A 14,158-nucleotide genomic window follows, 5' to 3' on the forward strand; every position below is an offset into this window, starting at 1 on the left:
CTTAATTGTGAGCCCTGTGTGCTCACTCATTCCAAGGATTCAGGGATTTCAAACCTTGCTTGTGAGCCCTGAGTGCTCACTCATTCCAGGGATTCAGGGGTTTCAAACCTTAATTGTGAGCCCTGTGTGCTCACTCATTTCAGGGATTCCAAATCTTAATTTTGAGCCCTGTGTGCTCACTCATTCCAAGGATTCAGGGACTCAGGGATTCAGGGATTTCAAATCTTAATTTTGAGCCCTGAGTGCTCACTCATTCCAAGGATTCAGGGACTCAGGGATTCAGGGATTTCAAATCTTAATTTTGAGCCCTGAGTGCCCACTCACTCCAGGGATTCAGGGATTCATGAGTTCCAAACCTTAATTTTGAGCCCTGTGTGCTCTCTCCTTCCAGGGATTCAGGGATTCAGGGATTCCAAACCTTGATTGTGAGCCCTGTGTGCTCACTCACTCCAGGGATTCAGGGGTTCCAAACCTTCCGTGTGAGCCCTGAGTACTCTCTCATTTCAGGGATTCAGGGATTCAAGGATTCAGGAGTTCCAAATCTTAATTGTGAACCCTGAGTGCTCACTCATTTCAGGGATTCCAAACCTTCCCTGAGCTCATTCAGGAGTTTCCAGGTTCCCTGGGCTCTGCTCTATCCCTGAGCTCTGCTCTGAGTCCATGGAGAGGGAGGATGGGGGAAGTTTTAAATGAGTTTATTTCTGAAGGCAGTATTTGGAAAAACCCACTGAGGTAGCCAAGAGCAGAAAATCCTGTTTGAAGGAGGGATAGATTTGGTTTTCTGACTCCAGAATAAAGGAGGAGTTTTTAAATAAAACCCTGATTTTATGAGTGATACCACAAGTGCTGCACATGAATTTCTCCTCAGCACAGGCACAGATTTCCCTGGAAATTAAAAAGAAAAAAAAAATAAGAATGAAGCCCTGGACATGCATTTAAGATGCTGTCCTTCCCCAAAAAATGGCATTTCCCAGTGTCCAGGACATGCTGGGAGCACAGAGGGGCTGGAGGAACCTCCCCTCACAAATGTGGAGCTGTTTTTCCTTCGCTCGTGGCATAAATCATAGGAGGGGGAAAAAAACCCTGTTAGCACAGAGCTCAGGTTTGTTTATTTTTTTGCCAGCTGCAACATGCTACCCTCAGTGGGGATGGTGGAAAAGCAGGGCTGCTGGAGGCTGGAGTGACATGTCAGCCCCAAACTGGGGTCTGGCCCCTCTCACTGAATTACAACCTTGTCAGGAGCCTATTATCCACCTCCATATATCCATTTATGCACCCAGAGATGGAGCTTTTTTCCCAATTAAGGTCGGGGTTTTTTATCAAATCAAATACCTGCACACTAAATTATGCTGCTGGTGCCAGGCTGGCTCTGCCTCCCTGGACACTGGGGGTTTGTTCGAGTGCCTGGGGAGCTCAGGAAATGCTGCCTGACCTTCCCATGTGGGGTTTTTTGGGGTTTTTTTTGGGGGGGAGAATATTTACTCCACCCTAAATCAGCAATTAAACCTGACTTCCCCATCCCCTCATCTCCCACCATCCATTTCCATTAAATTTTTTATTTAACCTTGTCAAGAAGATGCACCCAGAAGAAGGAATTCCAACAACCACACCAAGCCTTGATTTTATCCTTTTTTTCTCTTTTTCTCTTTTTTGGGGATTTCCCCCCATTGTTATGACTAGGCAGAGGATCCCCAAATCCTTTTGGAAACCCTAAATCATCAACCCAACCTCCCTTCCCTATCCCTTCATGACATCTCCATTAATTTTTTTATTTAACCCTGTCAATAAGATCCACCCAGAATAAGGCAGAAGGAATTCCCACAACCACACCAAGTCTTGATTTTCTCTTTTTCTCCTTTTTTTTTGGGATTTTTCCCCGATTGTTATGACCAGACAGAGGATTGTACTGATCCCTAAAATCCTCTGAAAACCCTAAATCAGCAACCCAACCTCTCTTCCCTATCCCCTCATGACATCTCCATTAAATTTTAAATTTAACTTCCTCATTAAGATCCACCCAGAAGAATGAATTCCCACAACCACACCAAGCCTCAATTTTCTCTTTTTTTCTTTTTTTTTGGGGATTTTTCCCCCCATTTTTGGCACATTTACCACACCACATCCCAGGGCTGCTCCTTGGTGAAAATCTTGCAAGGAGAATTGTGGAGGAAGGAAGGGGCTCAGCCATGGGCTCAGCCATCCCAGATGTTTGCTCATCTGTTTTCTGAGCCCAGTTTGTTTTGTTTATTAATAGGCCTTGAAATGCCAAGGGGAAGGGTGAAGGTGAACTGAAAATGCCACATGTTCCTTCTGTGCTGCCTGGAATTACAGGGGTGCTGGATTTTCCCTTTTTGTCCCCCCTGTTTCCCCTGGGAGATGATGCTGTTGTTGTTTTAGAACAGAAATCTCAGCAAATTAAAAAATTCACTGGAGGTCAGTTTGATTGTGGCCCAGCACTTTCCATGCTCAGATGCAAAATAGTCTCCACACAGCAACTAAAAAAAATGAAATAACACAAATCAATGAAATAATATAAATCAATGAAATAATACAAATCAATGAAATAATATAAATCAATGAAATAACACAAATCAATGAAATAATATAAATCAATGAAATAATACAAATCAATGAAATAATACAAATCAATTAAATCATACAAATCAATTAAATAATATAAATCAATGAAATAATACAAATCAATGAAATAATATAAATCAATGAAATGATAAAAATTAATTAAATTGTAAAAATAAATTAAATAATAAAAATTAATATTTATATACCCAGGAATGTTAATGGCAGTAAATCCAGCAGGACTGAGGTGTTTCTGGAGGTTTTGTCTTGTGACAAATTCAGCAAATCCAAGAAATCAGAACATTTTTAGGACCTGAGACCTTCTCCAACCTCCCCAGAAAGTGCAGATCCTGCAGAGATCTGTAAATCCAGGAATCCTAAAGGTTGAATATAACCAGAAATCCTAAAGGTTTGATATAACCAGGGATCTGAAAGGTTTGATATACCCAGGAATGTTAATGGCAGTAAATCCAGTAGGACTGAGGGGCTTCTGGAGGTTTTATCTCATGACAAGTTCAGCAAATCCCAGAAATCAGAATATTTTTAGGACCTGAGACCTTCTCCAGCCTCCCCAGAGGTGCAGATCCTGCAGAGATCTGTAAATCCAGAAATCCTAAAGTTTTGATGTAACAGGGATCTGAAAGGCAGTAAAATCCAGCAGGACTGAGGTTTTCTGGAGGTTTTGTCTCATGACAAGTTCAACAAATCCAATAAATAGAACATCCTTGGGATATGAGAATTTACCCAACTTCCCCTATAGATGCAGATCTTGCAGGGATCTGTAAATCCAGAAATCCTAAAGGTTGAATATAACCAGAAATCCTAAAGGTTGGATATAACCAGGGATCTGAAAGGTTTGATACACCCAGCAATGTTAATGGCAGTAAATCCAGCAAGACTGAGGTGCTTCTGGAGGTTTTGTCTCATGACAAGTTCAGCAAATCCAAGAAATCAGAACATTTTTAGGACCTGAGATCCTCTCCAGCCTCCCCAAGGTGCAGGTCCTGCAGGGGAGGGTGACCCACACATCCAGCAGGTCCTGCCCAGCCCCTCTGGTGCCTCTTTGTTCTCCCTGCTCCAAGGGGGAGGAATCAGCCACTCCAGGGAACAGCCCAGAGACAAAATGTTAATTGTGAAGCGATTTAATTGCATTACAACCTTTGTTAAACGAGGCACAGAACATAAGGGTGGCCTGCTCCTATTTTTGATGCAGATATTATGGAAATTTATGTCCCTGATGGTGCCAATCTTGTGAACCCCCTCAGGTTTCTGAACAGTTTCCAAGCTGTCCCCCTTGCTCAGGGTGGAATTCTTTTAATTTTGTTCTGGTTTTCAGCAGGGCCTGGTGAGCCCCCCGTGTGTGTTTGCTGTGCTGCCCTTTCCTGCCAGCCAGGGGCTGCCTCTGGCCCTGGGTTTTTTTGGCTGCTGGAAGAAAAGTTTGTTTCTGAGGTGAAAAATTTGCCTTTTAAATTTCTGCACAGTTCATACCCGGATTATAATTCATAGCCAGGGCTGAATACCAAATGACCCTGCTCCTCATTTCCACAAATATCCTGAAAGGCAGAGAGGGAGGAGAGGGAAAACACTGGCCCAAATCCAGTGCTGTTCCCAAATCAATGGCATTTATGGAAAGGTTGGATTTGGCCTCTTCCATCTTTCATTTCAAGCTCTCAGATTAACAGAATATAAATATTGCATGATGCCCCAGAGCTGCCCCAGCAAATGGCTCCAAGATGCATCTTTCCCCCTTGAACAAGGCAAATATTGTGGAATGGAGGCTCCAGGAGAAAGACTGGAAAAGCTGTTAGTGAGTGCTGCTGGTGTGTGCTCCAAGGTGCTTGTGGAGACTAAAACTTGGAGGAGAAACTCCCCACATGAACCAGAAACTCTTTTTTTGGCACTGCCAGAACAGCCCACAGTTGCCTTTTCCATGATGCATCATTAAAAAGGTTTCGTCAGACTTAGTCCTGCTGGTTCCATGCTGTCTGTTGTCCCAAAAACTTTCCCTAACAAAGGGAAAGAAGGAAATGTGAACTTTATTGGAAGGGAGATAAACTGGCTGGAAATTGGACTGAAGAGTTTTCAATGCAGTGGAACGAGGTTTGCCATCTCCTGGGAATTAGGGCTTATTCCTGCTCTGTTCCCTGCTTTCCAGGGGTATGGGAGCAGCTCAGAGTTTTTAATTATTAATTAATCACCTTTTTGTGACACCAGCATGCTGTGATTCCTGCTGGCATGCCAAGCAAAGGGATTTGTCCTGGCAAACCCCACCCCACCATCCCTGCTCTTCCACAACAGTGGAAAACACAGGGACCAGGCACAGGTTTCACTTCCATTTTGGAATTGTCTCTTTCTGGGGTTGAAATTTTGGGATAAAACTCACGGATTCCAGCTGAATCCCTCGGGATGCCAAGCTCTGCTCCTTCAGGATACCTGTGGTGTGGAGCACGTGGTGGTGATTCCTCCACCAGTGCTGGAGCTGCTGCTCCTGTGTCATTTTTCTGGCACATCATAAATAAACTGGGAATTTCATCCCTGATTTCCACGGTGTCCTGCTGAAAACCACCTGGGTTTCACTTTTCAGCAACACTGGAAATGAATAAAAGAAGAAGAGGAGAGGTTGAGTGTGATGCTTGTGTTTGAACTGGGACCAGTCTTGAATGAGCATCCATGCTGGAAAAAACACGACTGGGAATTCAGGTTGGGAAGGATTTTCCAGGTTTCACTAAACAGGACCTTGCCCAAATCTTTGGTGCCTGCACAGGATGTGCATTGATCCTTTTTCCATGGAGGTGGAGAACAATTTATCCCTTCTGTAGCAGCATTCCCTGCATTTCCAGGCCCCATGTGTGTTCTTCCTGTTTTTCCTTACTTTGCCTGATTAACTCCAGTTCCTCCCACCCTCCTGTGTCTCATTTCCCAAACCTGGTCTCCCCAGTCCAGATGATTTTTTGGGGTTGATCCATTTCCAGGAGCTGTTACACCTTTGCCAGCAGGTGTCACCATAAGAGAACAATAATTCCAGTTCCAGCTTGGCTGCTCTGCAGGAAATGGGAATTCTGGAATTCTGTCCCTGCACTCATCCCTGCTCCACATCCCATGGCATCCCCTCTATTCCACAGTGACTTAGCACTGCTTTTAAAAATTAAAAAAGCCTGGGGAAAAAAAAATCGACTCCCAAGCAAAGAGAACCACATTGAGTTTGGAAAGGAGTCTGGCAAAATTACCAGGGATTTTAAGAAGTGGTGGGAGCAGGGAAGGGGGTGAGGATTTGGGATGGCAGAGACCTCTGGATCTGTGTCAAACTGATTTATTCTGGATCTGTGTTCTGTGTTCCATTGATTCTGGATCTGTGTTCCATTGATTTATTCTGTATCTGTGTTCCAGCCATTCTGGATCTGTGTTCCATTGATTTATTCTGGATCTGTGTTCCATTGATTCTGGATCTGTGTTCCATTGATTCTGGATCTGTGTTCTGTGTTCCATTGATTCTGGATCTGTTTTCCATTGATTTATTCTGGATCTGTGTTCCATCCATTCTGGATCTGTGTTCCATTGATTTATTCTGGATCTGTGTTCCATTGATTCTGGATCTGTGTTCCATTGATTCTGGATCTGTTTCCATCCATTCTGGATCTGTGTTCTGTGTTCCATTGATTCTGGATCTGTGTTCTGTGTTCCATCCATTCTGGATCTGTGTTCCATCCATTCTGGATCTGTGTTCCATTGATTCTGGATCTGTGTTCTGTGTTCCACCCATTCTGGATCTGTGTTCCATCCATTCTGGATCTGTGTTCCATTGATTCTGGATCTGTGTTCTGTGTTCCACCCATTCTGGATCTGTGTTCTGTGTTCCATCCATTCTGGATCAGTTTCCATCCATTCTGGATCTATATTCTATCCCTTCCTGGGGCTGCAGCAGCCCAGGAGCACCAGCAGCTTTTCCTCCTTTCCCACTCCCGTGTTCCCTGAGCTGTGTTTGCTCCCCAGCCCCAGACATTTGCACCAAAGCTCAGGGAGTCCCTCCAGGGGAGCTAGGGGCTCTCCCTGGGATTCCTCATCGCTCACAAGCGAGGATCTCCCTCTTCTCCTTCTCCCTTTGGCTTGCTGAGGATTCCAGTCACATCAGCAACAAGTGTCTGCCCAAAGGATTGCCAGGAGACGCTTGGACAAAAGTGAATTTTCTCCCAAATTTCATTATTTCCACAAGCTGTGACTCTGCAGAGGGGTTTTGGGCTGGTTCTGCCAGAATTGGTAAATTTTTTTATTTTTTTGGATGGCTGGCTGGACAAGCTGGATCCCCAGGACTGCCACGTGCCAGGGAAAGGGTCTGAGAAGGGGATTTTGGATTTCTCTTTCCATGCACAAATACTGGACATGAAACCCGCTCAAAGTGAAGGATTAACATGCAGCTCTTTATCAAAATGCTGCATGTGCCCCCCTCCCCAAAATAAAATAGCGTTGTTTGAAATTTCCAGGGAAGCTGAAGGCCTAAAGCATTGGGTGAGATGTAAATTTCTTAAAATATTTATCCATCCATAAGTGGCTACATATTTGACATTATTATAGGGTTTCTCAGTGTTCCATTTTATTAAAAAATATTTATTTGGTTTCTAAGATTACTGCTGCTCCGACCACAGAAAATTCAATTACCGAAAACTGCAGCTATCAAATTGGTTGAAAATAAATAGCCTTTTATCCAGAGCTGGCATGGGCTGGTTTACTTTTAATACGTAGCCATAAAAAAAGAAGCTCTTTCCACCGAGAGCCGGCCGGTTACAGAGCGAGAAGCCAAGGAATACTTTGCATCATCAGGTTTTATTTAAAATAAGGGAGGGAGGGGGGAGAAAAAAAAGTCGTTATGAGACTAATTAGCAGCTCGCTTTTTTTTTTTTTTTTTTTTTTTTGAATAAGCGACAAGAGATCTCTCAAGGCGTTTCTTTTGTTGCGATAAGTGAGTTTTGATTGAGGAGATAAGTGAGTTTTGATTCAGTAGATGAGTTTTGATTCAAGATAAGTGACTTTTGATTCAGGAAATAAGTGAACTTTGATTGGGGAGATAAGTGAGTTTTGATTCAGGAAATCAGTGAGTTTGATTCAGGAGATAAGTGAATTTTGATTGGGGAGATAAGTGAGTTTTAATTCAGGGGATAAGTGATTTTTAATTCAGGGGATAAGTGAGTTTTGATTCAGGAAATAAGTGAGTTTTATTCAGGAGATAAGTGAATTTTGATTGAGGAGATTAGTGAGTTTTGATTCAAGATAAGTGAATTTTGATTCAGGAGATCAGTGAGCTTTGGTTCAGGAGATAAGTGAGTTTTGGTTCAGGAGATAAGTGAGTTTTGGTTCAGGAGATAAGTGAGTTTTGATTGAGGAGGTAAGGGAGTTTTATTCAGAATAATGATTATTCAGGGAATGATCCCGAGTGTTTTCCGGGTGTCTCCTGCCTGCGAGGTTTAAAACACGGAGTTTACAAGTGGTAAATAATAGAAATTAGTGCTGGAAGAGCAGCTGCAGGGTCTGTTAATTGTTTTTCATTGTTTTTCACCTCCTCCAGCGCTGCCTGAAGGCTCGCACAGATTCCTGGACGAAGGAGGATGAGTGCGGATAAAGAATCTGCAGTGTCCGCTCAGCCCCTCCTGCCCCAACAAATAAACCAGAAATTAAAATAACATTAAAAACAACAAATAAACGAGCTGGGATACAAACCCCTCTGCTTAATTTGTGGAACAGCCAGCTCGCTTGTGCCAAATGCCATCGCTGCCGATGTCCCCGCATCTTTCAGCCGGGGCTGGAGCATCAAAGGTGGAATGCGAAGCATCCCTGGTGTGCCCGGCAGGAGCTGGGCGCTAACAGGAGCTGTTGGCGCTGTCCCCACATCAAGGATGCTGCTGAGAGATCGGGATGCTCCAAAGAGCATGGAGAGACAGCAGATCAAAGCTGGGGAGAAAAGGAGATAACTCCCAAAAAATGCCTGGGGAGCGGCCAGGGAACCTGCGAGGGGATGAGGAGGTTAAAAGAGGGACAGGGTTGAAAATCTCGGGGTTTGTGGGTTAGGGAAAGGTGGTTCAGCTCCTTCCCTGCAGGGTCTGTGGGGAAATGGGGCAGATGCTGAGATGGGTTCAAACATTCCCATGTAAAATAAAAGATATTCCCACTGGGCACATGGGGAGAATCGCACTACAACCATCCCTGGAAAACTGGAAATGTTCTGTGGTTCTATTCCCTGGAAAACTGGAAGTGTCTTGTAGTTCAATTTCCAAAAAAACTGGAAGTGTTTTGTTGCTCCATTCCCTAAAAAAGTGGAAATGGTTTTTAGTTCAATTCCCCAAAAAACTGGAAGTATTTTGTAGTTACATTCCCTGGAAAACTGAAAGTGTTTTGTAGCTCCATTCCCTAAAAAACTGGAAATGTTTTGTAGTTCCGTTCTAAAAAAAAGTGGAAGTGTTTTTTAATTCAATTCCCCAAAAAACTGGAAGTGTTTTGTAGCTCCATTCCCTAAAAAGAGCGGCCCCGCCATGGAGAGACAGCACATCAAAGCTGGGGAGAAAAGGAGATAACTTCCAAAAAATGCCTGGGGAGCGGCCTGGGAACTTGCGAGGGGATGAGGAGGTTAAAGAGGGACAGGGTTGAAAATACTGGGTTTGTGGGTTTGGGAAAGATGGCTCAGCTCCCTGCCTGCAGGGTCTGTGGGGAAATGGGACAGATGCTGAGATGGGTCCAAACATTCCCATGTAAAATAAAAGATATTCCCACTGGGCACATGGGGAGAATTGCACTACAACTATTCCCTGGGAAACTGGAAGTGTTTTGTGGTTCCATTCTCAAAAAAAATGGAACTGGAAGTGTTTTGTAGTTCCAATCCCCCAAAAAATGGAAGTGCTATGTACAGTAATTTCACGAATACAAGCCGCACTGAGCATAAACCGCTCTGTCGTTCGCAGCGAGGACCCGCGTGCAACAAAGTTGCCAATTAGTAACAGAACCGCGACATGGCGTGGTTTACTGGCTCGGCCCGCTCGGGGCTGCCGACGGGGCCAGGCGGCCCAGCCCGGTGCTGCCGTTCAGCGGGGTCGCCCGCCGCCTCCGGGCTCGCTCGCCCTGGCCCAGTGCTGCCCCATGGTAGCAGACAGGGACAGAGCCCCCCCCGCTCCCGCGGCAGCAGGTGGGGACGGAGCCCCCTGCCTCCTCCCCGAGCCGCGGCCATGGCAGCACAGCGCCCCCGCCGCCTCCCCGAGCCGCAGCGATAGCAGCATGCGGTCCCCCTGTCTCTCCCTGGGCTGCGGCAGAGGAGGGAAGGAGAGAGCTCTCCTGCCTCTCTCCCCACTCCCGTGCTGCCTGCAGGGAGCCAGGCTCCACCCGCGGACCAACAGAGTAACAATTTGCAACAATCGCGAAATGCCGGCTTTTACTGGCAGGTGCTCGGCTCGGCACCCGGGCTGGCACTCCTGAGGTTGTAAATGTCAGAAAATTAGTCACATATTAGCCGCTCCTGAGCATTAGCTGCATTTTCGGTGTGGGAGCCAAATTTTAGTCAAAATAGTGCAGCTTGTATTCGTGAAATTACTGTACTTTAATTATTTTTAAAATATAATACATTATGGAATTGGGCCCGCCGCAATGCATTATGGGTAGGCGGGGCCGCAATGCATTATGGGTAGGTGGGGCCCGCAATGCATTATGGGTAGGGGCCCGCCGCAATGCATTATGGGTAGGCGGGGCCGCAATGCATTATGGGTAGGGGCCCGCCGCAATGCATTATGGGTAGGCGGGGCCGCAATGCATTATGGGTAGGGGCCCGCCGCAATGCATTATGGGTAGGCGGGGGCCGCAATGCATTATGGGTAGGCGGGGGCCGCAATGCATTATGGGTAGGCGGGGGCCGCAATGCATTATGGGTAGGCGGGGGCCGCAATGCATTATGGGTAGGCGGGGCCGCAATGCATTATGGGTAGAGGCCCGCCGCAATGCATTATGGGTAGGCGGGGCCGCAATGCATTATGGGTAGGCGGGGGCCGCAATGCATTATGGGTAGGCGGGGCCGCAATGCATTATGGGTAGGCGGGGCCGCAATGCATTATGGGTAGGGGCCCGCCGCAATGCATTATGGGTAGGCGGGGCCGCAATGCATTATGGGTAGGGGCCCGCCGCAATGCATTATGGGTAGGCGGGGCCGCAATGCATTATGGGATTGGGATCACGGGTTTGGGGGTGCTTAAATTTTCGGGGGAGTTCTGGGGGCGTCTCTACGCAAATTTTGTGCAGTTTTGTGCCGGAGGGACCTTTCCGAGGGCCCATCGCACGCCAGTAATTATCGCTAATGAGCCCACGTTAATCAGCGGCGCTGCCCCGCCCCCCAGTCCTTCCCCCACGGCGCCGACGTCAAAAAGGCTCCTCCTCTTCTTTTTCTTCTTTTCTCCCCCCTCCCCCCACCCGCTCGTCCTCCTTGTCCGGTCCCAGGGAGACCCTCCTAGGGCAGCCCCAAAACTGCCGCGTTTTACCCCAAAACTGCCCGCCCGGCCGAGGGGGGGGCTCCGTGTGGGCGGAGGTCCCGTTTTTGGGGAGAAGTCCCCATTTTTGGGGAGGGGTCCCGGCCTTGTCTGAGCCCCTCGGGCACTTCACGCACGCCCTGATGCGGGCGCTGCCCCCCCGAGGGGACCAGGAGGGGGCTTGGGGGGTGGGATCAGCGGGGGGCGGCACTGCTGACATTGCCGGGACCCCCCCGGGGCGAGGAGGTACCGGGTGAAATGGGGAGGGGGCTTGTGGGGGGCGTTTGGGCGGTGGTATTATGGGGGATGGGGGGGGGGGGGGTGGAAATCACCAGGGGAGCGAGGGGAGGGGGTTTGGGGGGAAACTCCGGGTGGGGTTGGAATATTGGGGGGGGGGGGGGGGGGTCCTGGAGCTGCTTTGGGACCCCGAGGATGGGGAGGGGGTTGGAATTTGATGGGCGTTATTTTGGAGGTCCCGTGTGCTGCGGGGGGGCGTTCTGACATCCCTGAACACCACCCCCCCCTTTTTGGATCCCACATTTCAGGGGTGGTTGGGGTGCACTGGGGGGCTCTGGGGGGGTCTCTGTGGATCCGGGGGGGGGGGCTCTGTGGGTTTGGGGGGGCTCTAACCCGGTGTCCTCCCTCCGTGACCTCCCCATTTCCCCCCAGCTCGGGGGGCTCTGGAGGATCTCTGTGTGTTCAGGGGGATCGTGCCCGCTGTCCCCCCTCCATGACTCCCCCCCGACCCCCCCTGTCACCCCCTGCCCCCCTGAGCTCGGGGGGCTCCAGGAGGTGCTGGAGCAGCTCCAGCTCCGGGCGCTGTCGGTGACGGACGAGGTGGCGGCGCTGGACCAGCGGATGTTCTGTTCACCGCTGAGTCTGGGACCCCTGGAACCCCCCCTGACCCTCCAGGGGGTCCCAACCCCCCCCTGCCCTCCCCAGGCCGGGAATTTTTTGTGGGAATCTCGCCCTGGACCAACCTGCGAGGGGCTGACGCCTTCAGGGTGAGACCCCCGGGGGGTTTAGGGGGGCTCAGATCCCCTGGGGGGGTTTGGGTGGAGTTTGGAGGGAATTTCGGAGGGAATTTGGGGGTTCAGACCTGCAGAGGGTTTGGGGAGATCTTGGGGGAAATTCAGGGGGCTTTGGAGAATTTTGGGGGCAATTTGGGGGGGCTCTGGGTGGTTCAGACCCCTAATTTTGGGGTTCAAAGCTCTGGGGGGTTTGGGGGAAATTTGGGGGGATCTTGGGGGAATTTTGAGGGGCTTTGTGGGGAAATTTTGGGGAATTTAAGAGGGTTTTAGGGGGCTTTGAGGGAGCTCTGGGTGGTTCAGACCCCCAAGAAATTTTGGGGTTCAGAGCCTTGGGGGGTTTGGGGGAATTTGGGGGGGCTTTGGGGGAAAAATTTGGGGCACTTTGGGAGGAATTTGGGGGCACTTTGGGAGGGCGTTGGGGGAAAAATTTGGGGCACTTTGTGGGGAAATTTGGGGGGGCTTTGGGGAAAATTTTGGGAGGGGTTTGTAAGGGAGTCTTTTTTTGGGTTTTTTTGGGGTTTTTTGGGGGGGGTTTCCTCGGTGATTGCAGCAGTTCCAGGGGGTTTCTGGGGGTCCTGACCCCCCCACACGCCCCCTCCCCAGGACTTCACGGTGTCCACAGTGCCCGTGGGGGGCGGGGGGCACCTCAAGGGCTCCCTGAGCATGGCTGACCCCCAGACCAGGCCCCAAAAAACTCAATGAGACCCCTGAAGGGGCCCCAAAAATCAGTGAGGCCCCAAAAAACCCAGCGAGACCCCAAAAATCCGGGTGAGAATCCCCCCCAAAAATCTGCTGATACCCCTAAAAATCTGCTGGGATACCCACAAACACACTGAGACCCCCCGAGCAGCCCCCAAAAACTCAATGAGACCCACAAAACCCGCTGGGATCCCCAAAATCCTGGTGGGACCCCTGAACAGCCCCCAAAAAACCCAGTGAGACCCCTAAAAAACCAGGTGGGACCCCCAAAAACACACTGAGACCCCCGAATTCCCCCCAAAATCCCACTGAGACACCCCAAGGGCCCCCAGAATTCGGTAAGGCCCTCCAAAAACCCCCCTGAGACCTCCAAAATCCCACTGAGACCCCCAATGGGTCCCCAAAAACTCAATGAGACCCCTGAATTCCCCCCAAAATCCCACTGAGACCCCCGAATTCCCCCCAAAATCCCACTGAGACCCCCCCAAAAAACCCCTAAGACCCCCGAACAGCCCCCAAAAACTCACTGAAACCCTCTGAGTCCCCCAAAACCCCCTGAGCCCCCCACCCCACTCCATGTGTGGATATTCTCGGGGTCCATGACGCTGATGTCCATCAGTTTGATGTTCAGGTACTGGGGAGAGAGCAAGGGGGGGGGTCAGAGGGGTCTGAAAACCCCCATTGACCCCCCCGGGACCCCCCACTCACCTGATCCACCGAGTGCAGGTCCCACAGGTGCTGGGGAGAGACAATGGGGAATTTGAGGAGGGGTCTCAGAGGGGACTCACAGAGACCCCACCTGCCCAGCAATCCCCACACAGAGATCCCAACCAATCCCAAAATCCCCCCTGACAATTCCAGACCCAGAGACTCATTCCCATCCCCACTGTGGGTTGAACCCCTGCACTTATCTGTCAGAGATCAAGGGATTAGAATCCACATCAGGTGAGAAGAATCAGGTGTGTGAAGAACCAGGTGTATTAGAATCAGGTGAGAAGAGCTGTTCCACTATCTGGGAAACTCCTGCCATCGCTGGGTTGTTGTCTCTTAGCCAGAAAAGAAAACCAGGCATCAGTGCATTCTCTCAGTAGCATCCAACCCAAACCCTGATAATGTCACTGCTCACCATCTCCCAAGAATGCCCGGAGCCTCAGGGCACATCAGCTGCACTCAGAGGGTGACACTGTCCTAGCTAGGTAGGCCTGGCTTAACAAGAGACAAGGTGATGTGGCACGGCTGAAACTTGGCTGGATCTACACTTGTTCTCCCAAACTCCCGGACACCTCCTTTGTCCCTGGACCATTATCCTTGTCCCTGGACCATTATCCTTGTATATGGACCATTATCCTTGTCCCTGGACCA

This window comes from Catharus ustulatus, chromosome 20 (genome assembly GCF_009819885.2).
Source record: "Catharus ustulatus isolate bCatUst1 chromosome 20, bCatUst1.pri.v2, whole genome shotgun sequence".
NCBI lineage: Eukaryota > Metazoa > Chordata > Aves > Passeriformes > Turdidae > Catharus > Catharus ustulatus.